The following is a 21,342-nucleotide window of genomic DNA, read 5'->3' on the forward strand; positions in this document are numbered from 1 at the left end:
TGCTGATTTTACAGCCGTCTCATCTTTTTCTGTCACTTTCAAAGATTTGATAACCTAAACCCCCAGATCTCTATGGTCCTGCACCCGATTTAAAATTGTACCACTTATTTATATTGCCTCTCCTCATTCTTCAGAACAAAATGTATCACTTCACACCTCTTTGAGTAAAATTACATTTGCCATGTGTCTGGCCATTTCATCAGCCTGCCAATATCGTCCTGAAGTCTGTTAATATATTTCCAATTGTTTACCACATTGTCGAGTTTCGTTTCATCTGCACACTTGGAAATTCTGCCCTGTCCATCCAAGTCCATCTTGTACACTATCTATTTCAAGCCGACACTATCAGGCCTTCTTTACCAAAATCGTTTTCAATGTGCGACATGCATTATCAAGTAAGGCTTTGCAGAATGTATGAGGTAAGAAACTACATTGTTGTCTGTAAGTGCAACGTAATAAAGTGCTTCCTGATTTCACCGTGAAAATCCGAGATCTAATTTTATGCCCCGCCCCACCCCACCACCACCAGAGGAAATAGCTTCTCTGTATCGACTCTTCCGAATCGTTTTATTATTCTGAATACCTCAATCAGATCAACCTTTCAAACTGAAGGAAACACCATCCAAGTGTATACAACCTGTCCTCATAATTTAACCATTTAAGACCAGGAATGATTCTGCACCCCCTCCAAGGCCAATATATCCTTCCTGACGCTCGGTGCCCAGAACTGAACGCAGTTCTCTAGATGTAGTCTGACCAAGGCTCTATGCAACTGAAGCATAACTTCCTCCTCTTTGTATTCCAGTCCCCTTAAGATAAAGGCCAACATCCAATTACGTTTTGTATTGTCCACTAGATTTTAGTGATTTGTGTACATGGACACACAAATCCCTTTGCTCCTCCACTGTTCCTAATATCTCGACATTTAGAACTTTTTCCGATTGATTTGATCCAAAGTGAATTACCTCACACCTCCCCACATTCAACTCCAGTTAACACAGTTTTGCGAGTCACTTAATCTGTCTCTGTCCCTTTATAACGTCCTGATCCCATCCACACAGGTAACTGTGCCTCCGATCTTACTGTCATCTGCAAACTTGGATATACAACTCTCTAAACCTTCATCCAAGTCACTGAGAAATATTGGGAGCGCATTCCCGAGTGTTCACTGAAATCCGGTTCCTTAATATTTTGAGGACTCCTCTAAATCCCACGGTGTTTCCCCACAGAGGTTTCAGTGAGCGCTGCAGTAAATCTCGTCCTCGGGACTTTATTGAAAACCGTCAGTTTTTGCTGTTCAATCAGCATTGTCTTTGCATCCCGTGATGGCGAGTCAGGGATTAGTGTTCCAAGAATCAGGAATATGATCTGGAACCAGATCTTGCCGACTGCGCTACTGGAGAAATATGAGTTCGATTTTTGTTTTTGATCCGCTCGATCAGATTGAATTTGACCCAGAAACAGGAAGTAGTTTTGGTGAAACTGATCCGAGAGTGAAGCGCGAAGGTGGTTGAATCGATGAGCTGCTCAGTGATTGGATCCAGCCCGTGTGGCTCGGGATCCCGGTCTGGTCTCGGTCGCCGACACTGTTTTCTCCCTGATCGGTTTCCCTCTGCTTTCACCAGTTGCCCCAGGGACCACCGTTTATATCTGGATTCAGCACCAGGCAGAGAGATAGAAACAACTGTCTGCTGTTTATTGACCTGATCGGGAGGTTAATGTCACCGACGGCTGGTTCACTGAGATCTCCAGGCCTGTGCTCGGCCACCATTTGGTTTTGTTCGCTGTTACGACGCTTGTTCTCGCCGGGTGAAGAAGACAGATTTTCTCTTTCACCAAGTTGTTACAATACTGGACCAGGCTCATTTTCTGTGTGAATAACTGGGAAAAGTGGACAGAGCAGGGACAGAGAAGGCTGTTAGAACCCGCAGTGGAACAAGGCCGAAATTTTGACGGATCAGAATTATTTCACTTTCATTATAATCCTACAATTGCTGGGACCTCGAGCCACAATGATGCATTCACGGCGTGCGCCATTGTCGATAGGTGAATGTTGCAGCAAGTGAGATACGGGATGGGGTGAATTGCCCATAATTTCTGGAACATTTGCGCCGCTCGTCCGGATGACTCGATTCAACAATAAAAGTTGTTTTCGTCGCTCAGCCCACCGTTGCCGTCAACCGTGATGCCGAATTCGCTGTATTTACGTCATTAATCGCGCCGCAATCACTTGCAATTGGACAATAACGGCAAATGAAGTATGAGGCAGCAAGAAATGACTGAGAAAAGTCACAAACTTCAGCCTCTCAGCTTTCTCTCCTGCCTTCTCACTCTCTTTCTCTCAGGTGCAACATTTTGTTTCTTTTCAATCGTTTTTGTTTCTCTCTCCTGCTTTCCTTCCTTCTTTCCATCACCGCCTTCTTTCTTAGGAAAAAGGCGCTTCTGCCATCCACAACTCTGAGAGAAGCGATTTGATGATTATTGACTGAGATCAAAAGCAGAGTGAGGTTTAGCAAGTATTCGAAACGCGGATTTCTCAACTATCAATCAATGAAAGGCCCAAAACGAGATTTACACCCCTCGACCAACGAATCGCTGGCAATTGAAACACACAGCCACTGAAAAATTTCGCCACCACCCACAGCCGATGAGCCATCCTTTCAGACGGTTCCTGCCCATCCAGTCTCGCTTTCTATTCCGATGTTCAGCACCATCGAGTTGTACACTAATTATTTCAAGTGAACAATATCAGCCTCTCTTCACCAAATTTTGAATGTACAACTTGTCTCATCAAGTAAGATTTTCTAAAATCTATATGCTCTGAAGCCACATTGCCGTTTGTGTGAGAATAGGTACACTAGGTAGACTAGCGCTGGTACACATTTCCTAATGTAAAACACACACACTTTAAACTATTGTGCAGTCGTTGTGGGAGGTCACCCACAGGAGGAGGTCAGGACCTGGTGCATCACAGACATTACTCACCAACATTTCGTGGGAAGAGATGAGAAATGTAATAGGATCAGACCAGATAGTGTGGAGAGAGTGTGGGAATACAACATGATGAATAGGGCTAGATATATGATGTACTGACAGGGGATAAGGAAGAGAAGGTCATTACTGATATCCATGGTTTCTCATGCAGAGACCGATGAACAAAATATCGATGTTATTGCGCAGACGCATTGAAGGAAGAGACTCAACAAAGTCTCTTGGCACAGGTATCAATGCCATAACGTTGGGAAAGAGCCGCGCAAATGTGGCGCCGTGGCTCAGTGGTTAAAGCACCTGTCTTGTAAACAGGGGATCCTGGGTTCGAATCGCAGCGGTGCCTTTAGCTTATGTTGTTTGTCTCCATGTTTTGTTGCTCCCATTTTTCCACCCGTTTCCTCCTCCACATTTGTTACTTGCAGAACCCCTTGGTTCACTTCCCAGCCTCTCTGTGTTGACTGCCGAGTTAAATTCGTTCCGGAGATTCCCATCCACGGGTTTACAATTGCAACGAATCATCTCCGTGAGGTTAAAGTGCCCCCTGCTCCTTAATATTTCCATTAAATATAAAAATTCAGCTGTTCGCTGATATTCTGTATTTTCCCCAATCAATTAGACAGGAGGGAACGAATCTTTCTGTGAGGACGTTGGACAAACTGATTCTAGGGTAGAGCTAAACATTCATGGTGGAGATTAAACACAGACCAATACCGCGGGAGCGCTTCTGGCCATCTCCCTTTTCATTTGCTTTTCCCGTTAATCTTTCATTCGCTGCAAACCCCAGAGGCAGCAAGGAAGGACAGAGAGATCTATCTCCGATCCGTCCTCTCTACTCGACCTTTAGCCCATTACAGCAGGTGTAAAATTCCAATTGTCCCTCTCCATTTAAACAAAATATGAACAATCCTGGGACACAGACTTAAAACACCGGTGTCGGATTGATAGCAATATCATTGAAGCCCATTTTCATTCTCCAAAACTTACGTAGGGCCGCAACAAAAGTTCAATACAAATACGACACGGATGGGATTCGGACCCACACGTAAAGAGCAGAATGGATTATTCGACCATTTCTGAATCCAAACAGTAGAAATAAAGTCACTTTTAACTATGTCCTGCCAGAGCACCGTGACCGAGAATGTTGAATGTGTCGGGCCAACTTCTGTAAGGAAAGATATTTACGGATTTCCGTTCAAAGAGGTCAGTTACTGCAAGAACGACCGGGGATGAAACAGTAACGGCACACGTTGGAAGGATTGTAAAAACGACCGCGGTCAGACTGAAACCTGCAATCTTCTGATAACACCCCGATCAATACCGAAGTCAGACGCGTTATCCATTAGGCCACGCGGCCGCTGCTGCAAAGTTTCAGCAAAAGATCTTGAACCCGGGGCAGGGTGGTTAAGACTCTGTTTGCATCTTTCACTTCCTTTCACTTTATTGATGTTGTTCATTTATTGTTTTCTTTCTTGTAACAAGTTGGCTCTACTGTTTCCGACTGATCAGGAAACTGACAACCGAACTCCCGCTGGGTCTCCGAGAAACCTACAATCAGAATAAACAATGTTCAAATCTTTGATCGAAATGTTTAGCCTCCAAAGCGAATCTCTTTGCCACCCGGTCTGCAAAATAGAGAGAGGAGACATAAAATGGATATCAAATCAGTAAACTAAAAATATACACGGAGAAAGACACAGAGCGGAGATTGTGAACAGAATTTACTGTCCAAGCCAGACGGGCCGAGTGGCCTCATCCTGTCCTGTAAAATGCGAACAATTCCCAATTCTGCTGGGTGAGATAATTAGTTTCTGATTTTCTTTTTTTGGGAAATATAAACGCGGACGGGGTCCCGCACCACGGGGTAAACGGGTCAGATCCAGACCTGGCGCTCAGTGTTAATGTTAATATTGAGCACGGGATTCTATCCGTGTAACAAAAAATCGCGGGTTTCATGCTATGTATTCGACACATCCCCTTGCTGTGTGTTTAATCAGGGCAGGGAATGTTTTGCTGTTTTAGTGATAATCATTTTTCAGGAAATCAGCAAACGCGTCTCGAAACATGAGATTTCCAGTTTCTATTTCGCTAAATGGAGTTGAGGTGCAGATCAGCGATGAGCTGCTGTGACTCCGCCGCGTCGGTTTAACCGGAATTAGACGTTTCAGTGAAGTGAAGTAAACCGTCTCAATCCGTTTTATTTCTTTAGTTGTAACATTGGTTATTTTGAGTGACAGATTTATCGAACATTCATTGAGAGTTCAGTTGTCAGTTTTCTGATCAGTTTGTATCTGAAGAAGTTAAAAATAAGGAAGGAAAATATTACGAAGGTCAAAACTCGAACTGATCCAATCACCTGGTCTGCGTCTTTAAAGGTGATTCGTTCTCCCCGGAGCCCTGTTCAATATATTAAAATGCAATCTTTCTTCCTGTGGCCCCAAGTTCCAGGTACCATATCGGATCCAGTCGACTGGCGCACGAAGGAAATGTTTGGGGGGAAAATTGGATAAGGGCGGTTTTTGGCCGTGGGTAGCGTGATGCGCTGTTTCTCCTCGCCCAATGAGCCTTGCGCTGGCTGGACGCAAGATTCGCTGGACGGAAGACTCACCTGCAATCAGCGTTCCATTCTCGGCCTTGCACTTGGAATCAATGCAACACGCGCTTTCCACCACCAGAGGGAGCACAATCGCTTAAAGGGAGGTTGTTTCTTCGAGATCTCTCAAAGACAGCTGGTACCTCTTATTTGGCGAAAATAACAGTCTACTGTCTGCACGGAATCTGAACTGAGATGAGACATCGCACACGTAAAACACAGATGCAGGTTCCATCCCTATGTTTACACATGATGAGTTATCTTTAAACACTGAACAAAGGTTGAAAACAACTAAATCTCACATCCTTCAATCTGCATGCCAGATCTCACCAATCTGCCGATCTGAGTTGGTACCAGGCCTGGAGAGTGCATGCACCAAGGTTCCCTGCTGGTGCTGAGAGACCTTGGTGCAAGAGGTGGACAGAAGGAGGGACATTCGATATCCCCGAGGGTTGGAGGGGGTCGGGGGGCAAGAGGCGTCCAGACATATATCCAAAAGACAGCGGGAGGCAGCGGGGGACGAAGTCAATGCCAGTCCTACAGCATCATAGACTTGGATACATTGCAGGAAGAAGTTCAATGCTTTGATATGAGTCGTCAAGGTGAGTGAGGTCAACTCTCAAGTGGCATCTCCAACGAGCTGAACCACGCAATACACCCACCATCCCCCACATACCAACAAACTCTTTCCATCAGTATTCAACTCTTGTAACCAGAGGCTTCCTCTCACCCTTACACATTACCACTGTTGCAAGCCGCCCACCCACAACTCACAGGCCACACATACAGGCAGCTATTTTGCCATGACAGGCACATCACCCAGACACACGTCCCGTTTTTTGGCAGAAGAAGGTGGCGCATATCAGGAGGCAGCAAGTGGCATTGGCATTTAGCACGTCGAGCCTGTTCCACCATTCAGTGAGATCATGGTTGACCTGTGACCTAACTCCATATACCCGGCTTAGCCCGATATCCCATAATTCCCTTGGTTCACAGAAATCGATCAATCTCAGATTTAACATTCACAAGTGCGCTACCATCAACTATTATCTGCAGAAGAGCGTTTCAAACGTCTCCCACTCTTTGCGCAGAGAAGCCGAGGTTAAGTTAACGCAACACAACTGGAGAAAAGAAAATGTCTCAAGATGTTGTGCAGATTGAAGCTGAATATGAATTTATCGCAATTCACGCGGTGTCATGAATGCAGAATGAAAATGCTCCTGCATTGGGCGGTCATCGAGCCCCCGCTTCCTGTGTGGCAGGCAAGAATTCGACCAATAAAACACCAACGCCCAAGCGGGCAGGTGCCGCCATGTGTCCACTTGGAAACCTACCTGAAAGAACAGACAATCTTACAGGCCGAAAATGAGAGTGTTTGATGAGATTATTACTCTGACGTGATTCCAGTAGCAAAATCGGTTAACGCGGGTATTGATATAACAGTATCAGGGCTCGAGAAATGCCGCGGTTGTGAGTTCGTGCCTCACCTTGAATGTTTGAGTCTTTTGCTTCTGAACATTTCCACCGGATCTGAAGGTACCGCTGGTGTGTTCCATGAAGCATCTCCTTCTTCGTGTTCTCATGTGAGGACTTAGGGTCCTCTGGCCGGCCTTATTGCAATAGCAGTTGTGAGTTTATTTGTTAATAGGCGGGAGAGGGGCGATTGGCGACAGCATGAAATGTGAAAGGAGGCGGCACGACGTCTTTAAACCGAAAGAACCGAAATCACAATTCTTCTTTTGGTGAAATAGACATTCTTCTGTTTTTAGTGTCGTGCATGAAAAAGCGGATCGGGCGGGAAGATGGATTCGAGATCGAAGATCAGCCCTGATCTTATTGAATGGCGGAGCAGGCTCGAGGGGCCGTAAGTTCGACTCCTGCAACTATTTCTTATGTTCTTATGTAACAGCTGACCCGCTCCTGGTGGCTTGGCTGTTTGTTTTGCAATATCCTGCCCCGCCTATCCGCTTGATCCAGTTTGTTGCTCCCACTTTCACGTTCAAATTGTTTCTCGTCCCTGGTCATGTGAAAAAATTGCAGATTGCAGAAGGTTCAAAGCCTGAAGGAAGATCAACGGTGGATGGAATGAAAGCAGCGATTTTGCTTTGCCACCAATGACGAAACGCTCACTTTTCCTTTATTTTTCGTTGTTCTCTCTTGGAGTAAACTTTGGCGAAAGTGAAGCGAAATTCAGTGACTGTGAAATGACCAGGGGTTCTTGCAGCACAAGATGAAATTGGCGACATCGGCATCTGAGAGGCTGAAATGGTTCACATCGTTCCCGAGTTTCGGTAAGAGGCAGCACGGATTGATTTGTAGCGCTGAATGTCTCTGCATTCTCCCGCCCACGGAGATGATGCTGGAAGTGTCTGCAAGGAGAGGGTGGGGGATAAAAAGTATTTAATTTATTCGAGCAAATAAATCCGAATTTTCCTGCACGACACTTCAAACACGAAAAGAAGAATTGTGTGTTCGGTTCTTTCGATTGAAAGATCTCGTGCCGCCTCCTTTCCCATTTCATGCTGTCGCCAATCGCCCCCTCTCTTGCCTATTAATAAATAAACTCACACCTCGTATTGCGATACGGCCGGCCAGAGGACCCCAAGTGCCCACATGAAAACACGAAGAAGGAGATGCTTCATGAAACACATCAGCTCCGGTGGAAATGTTCAGAAGCAAAAGGTAAATCTACTCCAGGTGAGGTTCGAACTCACAACCTCGGCATTTGCTCGAATCCTGATACTGTTTTTTCAGTACGGCGCGCGAACCGATTGCGCAACTAGAGCCGCCCACGATTAGTGTGCCCAGCAAACAGTGTCATCTGCGGCCTGTGAGACTGTCTGTTCTTTCAGACAAGTTTCCAAGCAGACAACTGCTGTTCGGACATTGGTGTTTTCTTTGTCGAATTTTTGCCTGCCGCACAGGAAGCTGGGGTTTGATTTCCGCCCAATGCAGGAGCATTTTCATCTGCGTTCATGACATCGCGTGAATTGGACTATTTTCTTTTCTCCACGTGCGTAGCGTTGACGAAACCTCGGCATTCTGTGATCTGAAACAGGATCAGGAATTGAGTCAATTTTCACTGTGAGTAGGAGGACAGCCGTATTTGATTGGGATTTGAACCCGGGACCGCTCACATACACAACCAGTTGAACCGCCCGAAGCCAACATTATACCCCTCAAACAACAGGGAACCACGAATACTACTGTACAGACAATGTATAAATCGCAGCAACGCACAGCAGACCACCCAGCCTTTCAGGCCACTTCTGTTCATCCAATCTCGTTTTCTAATCCGATGTGCAGCAATGTCACGTTGAGAACTAACTATTTCAAGTCATCAATATTAGACTCTCGACCACATGCGTTTTGAATGAACGACTTGTATTATCAAGTAAAACTTTGCAGAATGTATTGCTCGAAAGCTACATTGTCAACTGTCTCGGCATCCGCAGGTTATCCACTGAACCAAAAGTATAATAAAATTGCTAATTTTTCACTGTGAGGTCGAAGAGATATGAATAGGGAGACATTAGCTACGAATTCATCAGCTGGGTTGCACTTTTGCTTTTCCCGCTGTCTCTCTCCATCTTATTTCTATCTACCTGTCTGTCTCTCTTTGTCTTTTCATCTCTCTCACCCTGTTTCACTTACATTGTCCCTTTTTCTCTGCCCTGTCTCTCTCCCTTCCTTTCTCTTCCCTCTATCTTTGATTTTCTATCTCTTTTTTCCTCTCTATCTCTCTATCACCCTCTTATCTCCGTCTCTTTTCTTCTTCTGTGTCTCTCTCTCTCTTATCTCTATCTCTCATTCTCTCACGATCCCTCTGTCCCTCCACCATGTCTCTCTCTTTCTCCCTCTTTTCTGTGACTTCTCCTCTCTATCCACTGTCTCTATCTCTCTTACGATTTCTCTCTCTCCCTGTCTTTCTCTGTTTTTATTTTACTTTCTCAATCTTGCCTCCGCCTCCACAATTTCCCTGTCCCTCTCTGTCTCTCTGTCTTTCTAGTCTGCTTTGTCTCTCTCCGACCACTCTCTCTCTCTCTCTCTCTCTCTCTCTCTCTCTCTCTCCGTCTTTATTCTCTCTATCTCTACTCTCTCTTTCATTCTCGCTCTATATATCACTCTGTCTCCCTCTTGTCTTTTTCTTTCTCAGTGTCTCCCCTCTGCCCCCTCTCTGCTCTCCCTCTCACTCTCTCAGTGTCTTCCTCTCCCCCTCTTTTTTGTTTCTGTTGATTATTTCAGTGTTGTTTCCTCTGTCTTTCTCTGTCTCACTCTGCCTCTCTCTCTCCTTTTGTCCCTCTGACTCTGTCACACTCTCTCTGTCTCTCTTTGTGTGTCTCTCTCGCTGTGCCTCTCTCTGTCTCTCTCTTTCTCTCTGTCCGTGAATCTCTCTCTGTTTCTCTCTCTGTCTCTATCTCCCCTCTCTCTCCCTTTCGCTCTGACTTTCTCCCCATCTCCCTCTCTCTCTGTCCCCCTCTCACTCTCTGTCTCTCTCTGTCTCTCCCTCTTCTCTTTCGCTCTCACACTGACTCCCCTTCTGCTCCCCTCTCTTCTCTGTCTCTTGCTCTCTGTCTCTTATCTCTCGCTATCTTCCTCTTCCCTTGGTCTCTCTCTGTCTTTCGTTCGCTGTCTCTCTGTCTGCCTTTCGCTCACTCTCTCTTTTTGTTTCTGTTAATCATTACAGATTTTTTTCCTCTCTGTCTCACTGTATCTCTGTCCGTCTCTCTTTGTGTCTCTCTCCCTTTCTCTCTCTGACTCTCCCTGTCTCCCTCTCTCTCTCTCTGTGTCTCTCATTGTCTCTCTCTCTCTGTCTCTCTCATCGTCTCTCTCTCTCTCCACCTGTTTTTGACTATGTCTCTGTCCATCTATGAGACTCTATGTCTGTCTCTGTCTCTGTCTCTCTCTCTCTCTCTCCCTGTGTCTCTCCATCTAACTCTCTGTGTCTCTCTCTCCATCACTCTTCGTCTCTCTCTCTCCGTCTCGCCACTCTCTCACTCTCTTTCTCTGTGACTCTCTGTCTCTGTCACTCTTTGCGTGTGTGTCCTTCTCTCTCAGTTCCTTTCCCTCTCGTTCTCTCCCTCTACGTTCTGTCTCTCTCTGTCTTTCTATCTCTTGGTCTCTCTGTTTCTCTCCCTCTATCTCGCTCAATCTGCCTCTCTCTCTATCTCAATCTCTGTCTCTCTGCCTCCTCATCTCTCTGTCTCTCTCTCTGTATCTCTTTCTCTCTGACTCGCTGTGTGCGTGTGTGTGTTTGTCTTTCTCTTTCTGTCCCTTCCTCACCCTCTTTCTCCATCTCTCTCCCCTCCTGACTTTTTTTACAAAGCGAGTGATTGTGATCAGGAATGATCACCCTCCTGAGGGGGTGGTGGAGGCAGATTCAATCGTGGCTTTCAAAAGAGAATTGGATAAGCACTTGAAGGGGAAAAAATCTGTGCTACCGGGATAGGGCGGAGGGGTGGTTCTAGCTGGATTGCTGTTGCAGGATGTTAGCACCGACTCGACGTGCCGAATGGCCTCCTTCCGTGCTTTAACCATTCTCTGAATCTCTGATTCCAACAATCCTCTGGGGTGAGCGAGAACGTTTTCGGCAAAGATGCCATCTTCTGGTAACAGGGAGTTTTACACCTCAACTTTCGTTGAATCTCACAGCACCGGAGGAGGCCATTCAGCCCATCATCGCGATGTCGGCTCGTTTTCGGCTATCCAATTAGTCCCACTCTCCAGCTCTTTCATAATAGCCCTGCAATTTTTTTCTCTTCCATTATTTTCCAATTCCCTTTTTTATAGTCACAATTGAATCTCCACCCTCCACCGCTTCTTGTAGTGCATTCCAGATTACAACAACTCGATGTGTAAACTTTGCAATGGAGTGAATAATGAGGAAAATTAGCAGAATTCTTCTGGAGGACATAGTCAGACTGGTAAAATGTGCAGTCACATGGCAGATGCAATCTAATGCGGATAAGTGTGAAGTGATGCACTTTGTGAGGAACAACATGGAGAGGGGCACGATGATGTAAATTATATTATTTTGAGGCGGAGGGGATGCAATTACAGAGGACCTGGGTGTGCATAGTCACAGAATAGGGTAAGTTTATAAGAAAGCGTATGGGATACTTGGCTTTGTAAACAGTGGCATTGAATACAAAAACAAGGAAGTCCATGCTGAACCTTTACAAATCACTGGTTAGGCCTCAGCTGGAGTATGTGGTACAATTCCGGGCACCACACTTTAGTGAGGATGTCAAGGAATTGGAGAGGTTACAAAGGAGGTTTATCAGGAAGATATCAGGGATGAGGGACTTAAGTTAAGTGGAGAGATCAGCGGACCTGGGTGTAGCCACCAGCCTCTGACCTGAACCGCGGCACTCTGCAGGATCGCTCTAGATTGAACTCACAGATGATCTATCAAGCAGCCCAAAGTGTCAAGTCACTTTCCACATCTCGAACAGTCAAACACTTTGTTCCTGTATCAATACACTGTTTATGTCCGGGCTCCTCGGTTTTATCCCTGTTTTCAATGTAACGTAACCTATCTTGTCTACAGCCATTCTGTGTTTGGTCCAACACATCAGCAGCAATGGGACTTGGAATGATGGGATGTTGATGTTCTTGCAGGACCTGTTTCTGCTCTCATTTCACTTGTGCATGTAATGCCTATTGGGTTCGGCCCAGAACCACACACTGGAATGAAACAACCTCAGTATCCACGTCATCAGAAACAGTGACATCTGCAAACATTCCTTGCAGGCCATTGGTGCTGGGAATGGGCTCGGTTGGGCTGCAGTTCAGCTTGAGACAGACCACATTGTTACAATGAAGCTGGGGAAGCCCTGAGATATGATGCTATTAAGGGCATCACACCAGTAATCTATTGGAGCGGTCATGGCTGCCACTCCAGAAGAATCTCCACCAGACCCCTTGCTGTTGCAGGAATCGTCTGGACTGCCTCATTGTCCAGGGTGCTCTGCACGGCCTTACATTCCTCCTGTGCTGTTTTACAAATGCGGCTCTTGAACTTCTACAACTGATCGTCCATCTCCAGAATGTGGGAGGTGACTGTCTCCACGCCCTGGCCATTCAGCCTATGCGAACAATTCGAATTTCTGTTGCAGACTGGAGTCCTGAGATCTGCGGTCTTGGGCCACTCAGCCAAGGGCAGTTGTTTCTCGGCCTCCCCAGGGGAGAAACGTAGAATTACTTGCAGCTCCTCCTTCACTCTGGTGCTCGGTGCTTCACCCTGTGAGATACCCTCAGTCTCACTACATACATTCTCTCGAGAGGGTCCCACTGGGCTGGTGATGGAAACGGTGAATCGGGTGCAGCAATGGACGGTTCGGAGTTACCAAGCTGACTGTCATATCCTTACTTCTTTAAATGGTGAGAAAACTTAACATTAACAAGAACTTTAATTGCTGTTGCCTTTGACACAATAAAATGTCCCAAGGAGCTTCACAGGAGCGTTATCAGATACAATTTGACACTGATCCACAAAAGGAGATATTCGGACAGGTGAACGAAAACTTAGTCAAAAAGTTAGTTTCTAAGGAGAGTCATAAAGGAGTAGAGAGAGGCGGAGGGGTTTAAGTCGGGTATTCCAGAGATTTGGGACCAGCCAGCTGAAGGAAAAACCGCCATTGGTGGAGCGAATAAAATTTGGGAGTGCACAAGATGCCATAATTTGAGGTACGCCGTGATCTCGGAGGGTTGTAGGTCTGTGGAAGGTTACATCGAAAGGGAGTGGTAAGGCCGCAGAGGGATCTGAACACAAGGATGAGAATTTTAAAATCGAGGCATTGGCGGACCGGGAGCCAATGGAGGTGAGCGAGCACAGTGGTGATGGACAGTTTCAAAGCGAAGAACCGTGTGCAGGATTAGAGGGACGTCTCCACGCGACCTGAACACAGCACCGGAGGTTCTCTAAATGGTTCAGCGACTGGGATACAATCTCCCCAGTAATTGCTGTCCAGGTGCTCGGTGTATGTGGAGGTTTGACCGGGCCGTGTTATCTTGTTTCCCAGGGAGGAGCAGTGATGAGACGTCTGAGGCTGCATTTGCTGCTTTCCACCGGCAGCGGGTGATTGGAGAGAGCGGGGCCGGACAGGCGGCCTCAATGTTGCTGCTTGTCGCGGCATCATTCACTCAGGCAGCTGGGGAACAGCGAAAAACTGATGGCTTTGTTGCCGCGGCTGAAATGCAGTTACAAACTATTGTTATTAAGGGAGGCAGCGCTGCGGGATCCTTGAATGTTCTCTCACAGATCAACTGAAACCAGTCGAAATGTGCAGCTTTTAGAGGAGCTTTCCGCATCTTCAGAGCAGGAAACGGGAGTGAAGTCGAGATACTGCCGGTATGTGTGTCGTGTTGGACTGTGTGTAGAACTGTACAGAGAAATAAAGAATATACCGGGGCTGTGTAATATGGTATTTTATTCATATTTAACCCCCCAAGTGAAATCTTCCACCGTTTGAATTGATTTATTTTCAATGAAGATCGTTTGCAAAATGATGCTACTCGATTTCGAACCGTGAACTTACTGTATATTAGGTAAAAGTGATAACCGCTACACTGCGGAAACTCAGCTCTGTAAATTATTATCGGAACAACTCAGAAGAGAAGAGCGGGATCCAAAGATTTTCAATGCGGGAGGTGGATTCGATTCCCGTTCAGGGAATTAACCTTTACAAAAGAGTTTATTGTATTCATTACACAAAACTCATTAAACTCGGTAAAAAAAGATGAATAATTGTTCTAATCGCCATGAATGAACCGATAACTTTTTGTTTCAGACTGAAGGAAATCCTAACATGGTACCGAGACAGTCAAAACTTTAAAAAGTTTTTGTGTTTTGCATGTGCGGAATTGTCTCCCGTTCTCATTTTACAGACGGTATTTTAGGACTTGATTAAAAATGTTCCGTGTTTATGACACCAGGACTCTGGTGCAACCTTTGTAAAATTCCCCACCTCATTAAAACACAACGGTAACTACTGCTCCACTCAATCATACAACCCCAACTAGTGCCCCTCATTTAAAGAAACTTAACTAGAGCCCCCCACTATTGTACAACCTCAAGTGTGTATTTTCAAAGTGTGAGTGTGTTTTTTTGACTGTAATATTTAAGTAATGGCAGCCTCCGATCCCTCCGTGTCTATGGAAAGTTTGTTCGTGACGAAAGTCGAATCGCGCCCTGACAATACAGGGAAATGGACTTCACATTTGTGTATTTCAGAACATCTTTCACCATTCAGTAACCAAGGAAGTAAAACACTCACAACGACGAAACAACACTCGAACACTCTGAATTTCATTTATCATGTTATCAAAAACACATTAAGGTTGAAGTTCACATGCAAACCGCCTGCGAATATGATTATTGAGATCACAGGCCCATTTCCCTGCATTGTGTGTGGGAGATGTTTTCCACTAAAATCCGTTCCTGTGGATAAAATGGTGTCGCCATAACCACACCTGCGGTTAATCAGCAATTTCCATTGGACAACACTGGGAGAGAGCGTGGTCAAGTGGCCTGAGCCCGGACATTGATGCTCCAATATTGTGAGGGCGCAATTCGACTTTCGTCACCATCTTTCCATAGACACGGAGGGATTAGAGGTTGCTATTACATAAATATCACATTCAAATAAACACACTCACACTTTGTATTTACACACTAGAGGTTGTACAATAGTGGCGGAGAGGGTGGCGGTATTAGTTCAGGTTTTTTTAATTGAGGCGGCACTTGGTGTGGTTGCAAGATCGAATGGGGGCAATAGTTACTGTTGTGTTTTAGTGAGGTGGAGAATTTAAATTATTTTAAGATTCATGGTGACATAAACACGGAACATGTTAAACCAAGTTCCAAAATACCGTCTGTAGAATGAGAATGGATGACGATCAACATGGACAAAACACAAACCATATATTACATTTTTGATGGCGACTCGCGAACCTTGTTAGGCTTTCCGGCAATCTAAAACAGAACGTTACCGGTTGATTAATGGATTTGAATGTTACACCCAGGAGCGAGGATGGCCGCAGGGTCTAAGGCCAATTATTCAGATTGCGTGGGTTCTTATTCTGGTCGTGATGTTCAGTAATTCAGCACAAAATCAGAGAATGGTTACAGCACGGAAAGAGGCCATTCGGCCCAGCGAGTCCGTGCCGGCTCTCAGCAAGAGCAATACAACGAGTCACACTGCCCCGCCCTATCCCCGTGGCATTGCAATTTTTCCATTGCAGGACTTATCCAATTCCCATTTCAAAGCCCCGATTGACTCTGCCTCCACCGCCCCCTCAGGCAGTACATTGCAGGTCACAACCATTCGCTGTGTAAAAAAGTTTTGCAACACCAGGTTACAGTCCTGGTTATATATAACCTGGTGTTGTAAGACTCCTTACATTTGTCCACCCCAGTCCATCACCGGCATCTCCACATCATAAAAAAGTTTGAACAAAGCATACGGGATCCTGGGCTTTATAAATAGAGGCATGGAGTACGAATGCAAAGAAGTTATGATGAACTTTTATGAAACACTGGTTCGGCCACATCAGGAGTATTGTGCCTAGTTCTGAGCACCGTACGTTAAGAAGGATGTGAAGCCTCGCTGTGCAAAAAAGTTTTTCCTCATGTCGCCTTTGGTTATTTTGCAAGTCACCTTCAATGTTTGTCCTCTGGTTCTTGACCCCTCCTCCAATGGGAAAAATTTATCTCTATCAACTCTGTCCAGACCCTTCATGATTTTGAATACCTCTATCAAATCTCCTCTCAAACTTCTCTCCTCCAAGGAGATCAACCCCAGCTTCTCCAGTCTATGCACGTCTCTGTTGTCTCGCATCCTTGGCATCATCCCGGTAATTCTATTCTGCAACCTCTCTGAGGCCTTCACATCCTTCCTAAATTGTGGTGCCCAGAACTGGACACAATACTCCAGTTGTGGCCGAACCAATGTTTGACAAAGGTTCATCATAACATCCTTACTTTTGTACTCTGCCGCTATTTATAAAGCCCACGATCCCATATGCTTTCTCCACCGCTTTCTCAACCTGCCCTGCCTCCTTCAACGATTTGTGCACATATACTCCCAGATCTCTGTGTACCTGCACCCATTTCAGTTCATAAGCTTTAGTTTATATTGCTTCTCCTCGTTCTTCCGACCGAAATCCAGCAGCGGAGAGAGAGGGGCATTCTGGGAGAAGTCGGTTCAGTCACCTCCACTGAACAGTGGGTAGCAGAAGAAGCCCTTCAGTGACTACCAGGAGGAAAAGCATCCAACCAGCAGAGCAGACAGAGGGGCATTCTGGGAGAAGTCGGCTCAGTCACCTCCACTGAACAGTGGGTAGCAGAAGAACTGGTGTCGAGGAGCAGTTAAAACCGAAACACAACACTTGTGTTTCCCTCTCTCCCTCCTCCTGCAACCAAAAAAACAGGAGGATCTGTGAGGAGGGCAAGCAAGTTGACGAGGAGGAGGATCGAGCTACTGCAGCTGCTGGAGTTATGAAGTTAAAGCCAACAGGGAAGTGATTGGATAGTGACTGGTAAGCAGTTTTACTTTTTTTTTTCTTGACATTGTAGATGTTGTTAAGCTAATTTAATGGTTAAGTCATGGCAGGAGATCGCAGACCCGTGTCATGTTCCTCTTGTGGGATGTGGGAATTCAGGGATACTTCCTGTGTCCCTGGTTCCTTCACCTGCGGGAAGTGTGTCCAGCTGCAGCTGCTTGACGGCTCTGGAGCTGCGGATGGATAAACTTTGCGGCATCCGCGACGCTGAGTAAGTCGTGGATAGAAGGGTCAGTGAGTTGGTCACACCAGATAAAAAATACTGAGGGTGATAGTGAATGGGTGACCAACAGACAGAGGAAGAGTAGGAAGGCAGTGCATGGGGTCCCCTGCGGTCATCTCCCTCCAAAACAGGTATACCGTTTTGGATACTGTTGGGGGAGATGACTCACCAGGGGAAGGTGATAGCGGCCAGGTTCATGGCACCGTGGCTGGCTCTGCTGCATAGGAGGGCAGGAAAAAGTGTGGCAGAGCTATAGTGATAGGGGACTCGATTGTAAGGGGAATAGACAGGCGTTTCTGCGGACGCAACCGAGACTCCAGGATGGCATGTTGATCCCTGGTGCAAGGGTAAGGGATATCTCGGAGCGGTTGCAGGACATTCTGGAGGGGGAGGGTGAACAGCCAGTTGTCGTGGTGCATATAGGTACCAACGATATAAGTAAAAAACGGGATGAGGTCCTACAAGCTGAATTTAGGGAGTTTGGAGTTAAACTAAAAAGTAGGACCTCAAAGGTAGTAATCTCAGGATTGCTACCAGTGCCACGGGCTAGTCAGAGTAGGAATGACAGGATAGCTAGGATGAATACGTCGCTTGAGAGATGGTGCAAGAGGGAGGGATTCAAATTCCTGGGCCATTGGAACCGGTTCTGGGGGAGGTGGGACCAGTTCAAATTGGAGGGTCTGCATCTGGGCAGGATTGGAACCAATGTCCTGGGGGGAGTGTTTGCTAGTGCTGTTGGGGAGGGTTTAAACTAATGTGGCAGGGGGATGGGAACCGACGCAGGAATTCAGTGGGAAGTAAAGTGGTGACAGAAACAAAAGGCATTAAGGGAGAGTGTACAAAACATGACTGGACAGATGGGCTGAGAAAGCAGGCAAAGACCAAGGGAAGTCTAGATTAAAATGCATTTATTTCAATGCATGAAGTCTGATGGGCAAGGCAGATGAACTCAGGGCATGGATGGGTACATGGGACTGGGATGTTATAGATATTACTGAAACATGGCTAAGGGAGGGGCAGGACTGGCAGCTCAATGTTCCAGGGTACAGATGCTATCGGAAAGATAGAGCAGGAGGCAAGAGAGGAGGGGGAGTTGCGTTCTTGATTCGGGAGAACATCACGGCAGTAGTGAGAGGGGATATATCCGAGGGTTCGCCCACTGAGTCTATATGGGTAGAACTGAAAAATAAGAAGGGAGAGATCACTTTGATAGGATTGTACTACAGACCCCCAAATAGTCAACGGGAAATTGAGGAGAAAATATGTATGGAGATGACAGACAGCTGCAAGAAAAATAGGGTGGTAATAGTAGGGGACTTTAACTTTCCCAACATTGACTGGGACAACCATAGCATTAGGGGCTTGGATGGAGAGAACTTTGTTGAGTGTATTCAGGAGGAATTTCTCATTCAGTATGTGGATGGCCCGACTAGAGAGGGGGCAAAACTTGACCTCCCCTTGGGAAATAAGGAAGGGCAGGTGACAGAAGTGTTAGTGAGGGATCACTTTGGGACCAGTGATCATAAGTCCATTAGTTTTAAGATAACTATGGAGAATGATAGGTCTGGCCCAAAACTTAAAATTCTAAATTGGGGAATGGCCAATTTTGATGGTATTAGACAGGAACTTCAGGAGTTAAGTGGGAGAGTATGTTGGCAGGCAAAGGGACGTCTGGTAAGTGGGAGGCTTTCAAAAGTGTGTTAAAGAGGGTTCAGGGTAAGCACATTCCTTATAAAGTGAAGGGCAAGGCTGGTAGAAGTAGGGAACCTCGGATGACTCGGGAGATTGAGGCCCTAGTCAAAAAGAAGAAGGAGGCATATGACATGCATCGGCAGCTGGGATCAAGTGGATCCCTTGAAGAGTATCGAGATTGCTGGAGTAGAGTTAAGAGAGAAATCAGGAGGGCAAAAAGGGGACATGAGATTGCTTTGGCAGATAAGGCAAAGGAGAATCCAAAGATCTTCCACAAGTACATAAAGGGCAAAAGAGTAACTAGGGAGAGAGTAGGGCCACTTAAGGATCAACAAGGTCATCAATGTGCGGAACCACTAGAGATTGGTGAGATCCTGAATGACTATTTCACATCGGTATTTACGGTTGAGAAAGGCATGGATGTTAGGGAACTTGGGGAAATAAATAGTGATGTCTTGAGGAGTGTACATATTACAGAGAGGGAGGTGCTGGAAGTCTTAACGCGCATCAAGGTAGATAAATCTCCGGGACCTGATGAAATGTATCCCAGGACGTTATGGGAGGTTAGGGAGGAAATTGCGGGTTCCCCAGCAGAGATATTTGAATCATCGACAGCTACAGGTGAGGTGCCTGAAGATTGGAGGGTAGCAAATGTTGTGCCTTTGTTTAAGAAGGGCGGCAGGGAAAAGCCTAGGAACTACAGACCGGTGAGCCTGACATCTGTAGTGGGTAAGTTGTTGGAGGATATTCTGAGAGACAGGATCTACAGGCATTTGGAGAGGCAGGGACTGATTAGGAACAGTCAGCATGGTTTTGTGAGAGGATAATCATGTCTCACAAATTTGATTGAGTTTTTCGAAGAGGCAACCAAGAAGATAGATGAGGGCTGTGCAGTAGACGTGGTAAACATGGGCTTTAGGAAAGCCTTTGACAAGGTGCCGCATGGTAGGTTGTTACATAAGGTTAGATCTCACGGGATCCAAGGTGAGGTAGCCAATTGGATACAAAATTGGATTGACGGCAGAAGACAGAGGGTGGTTGTAGAGGGTTGTTTTTCAGACTGGAGGCCTGTGACCATCGGTGTGCCTCAGGGATCGGTGCTGGGTCCGCTGTTATTTGTTATTTATATTAATGATTTGGATGAGAATTTAGGAGGAATGGTTAGTAAGTTTGCAGATGACACCAAGATTGGTGGCATTGTGGACAGTGAAGAAGGTTATCTAGGATTGCAACAGGACCTTGATAAATTGGGCCAGTGGGCCGATGAATGGCAGATGGAGTTTAATTTAGATAAATTTGAGGTGATGCATTTTGGTCGATCGAATCGGGCCAGGACCTACTCCGTTAATGGTAGGGCGTTGGGGAGAGTTATAGAACAAAGAGATCTGGGAGTACAGGTACATAGCTCCTTGAAAGTGGAGTCACAGGTGGATAGGGTTGTGAAGAAGGCATTCGGCATGCTTGGTTTCATTGGTCGGAACATTGAATACAGGAGTTGGGATGTCTTGTTGAAGTTGTACAAGACATTAGAAAGGCCACACTTGGAATACTGTGTACAGTTCTGGTCACCCTACTATAGAAAGGATATTATTAAACTAGAAAGAGTTCAGAAAAGATTTACTAGGATGCTACCGGGACTTGATGGTTTGACTTATAGGGAGAGGTTAGATCGACTGGGACTTTTTTCCCTGGAGAGTCGGAGTTTAAGTGGTGATCTTATAGAAGTCTATTAAATAATGAGGGGCATAAATAAGGTTGATAGTCAAAACCTTTTCCCAAATGTAGGGGAGTCTATAGACTCCCCTACATTTGGGAAAAGATTTTGACTATCCCCCTGCCACGAGGGGACATAGATTTAAGGTGAGAGGGGAGAGATACAAAAGGGTCCAGTGGGGCAGTTTTTTCACTCAAAGGGTGGTGAGTGTCTGGAACGAGCTGCCAGAGGCAGTAGTAGAGGCGGGTAGAATTTTGTCTTTTAAAAAGCATTTGGACAGTTGCATGGGTAAGATGGGTATCGAGGGGTATGGGTCAAGTGCAGGCAATTGGGACCAGCTTATTGGTATAAACTGGGCGCCAAGGACATGATGGGCCTCAGGGCCTGTTTCCATGTTGTAAACTTCTATGATTCTATGATTCGAAATATATCATTTCACACTTTTCTGCGTTGAAATTCATGTGCCACGTGTCTGCTCATGCCGCCAGCCTGTCTCTATCCTCTTGAACTCTATCACTATCCTCCTCACTGTTCACTACCCTTCCAAGTTTTGTGTCATCTTCAAAT

The 21,342-nt window shown here is 46.0% G+C and overlaps 1 non-coding gene across 1 annotated transcript; it reads left to right on the forward strand.

Annotated features, from left to right (window-relative positions):
• Positions 1 to 3,261: 3,261 nt before the first annotated feature.
• On the forward strand, positions 3,262 to 3,334 carry trnat-ugu (transfer RNA threonine (anticodon UGU)). Its single transcript has one exon. It is a non-coding gene; the product is annotated as a tRNA-Thr (tRNA).
• The last annotated feature ends 18,008 nt before the right edge of the window (positions 3,335 to 21,342 follow it).

This window comes from Heptranchias perlo, unplaced genomic scaffold, assembly GCF_035084215.1.
Source record: "Heptranchias perlo isolate sHepPer1 unplaced genomic scaffold, sHepPer1.hap1 HAP1_SCAFFOLD_54, whole genome shotgun sequence".
NCBI lineage: Eukaryota > Metazoa > Chordata > Chondrichthyes > Hexanchiformes > Hexanchidae > Heptranchias > Heptranchias perlo.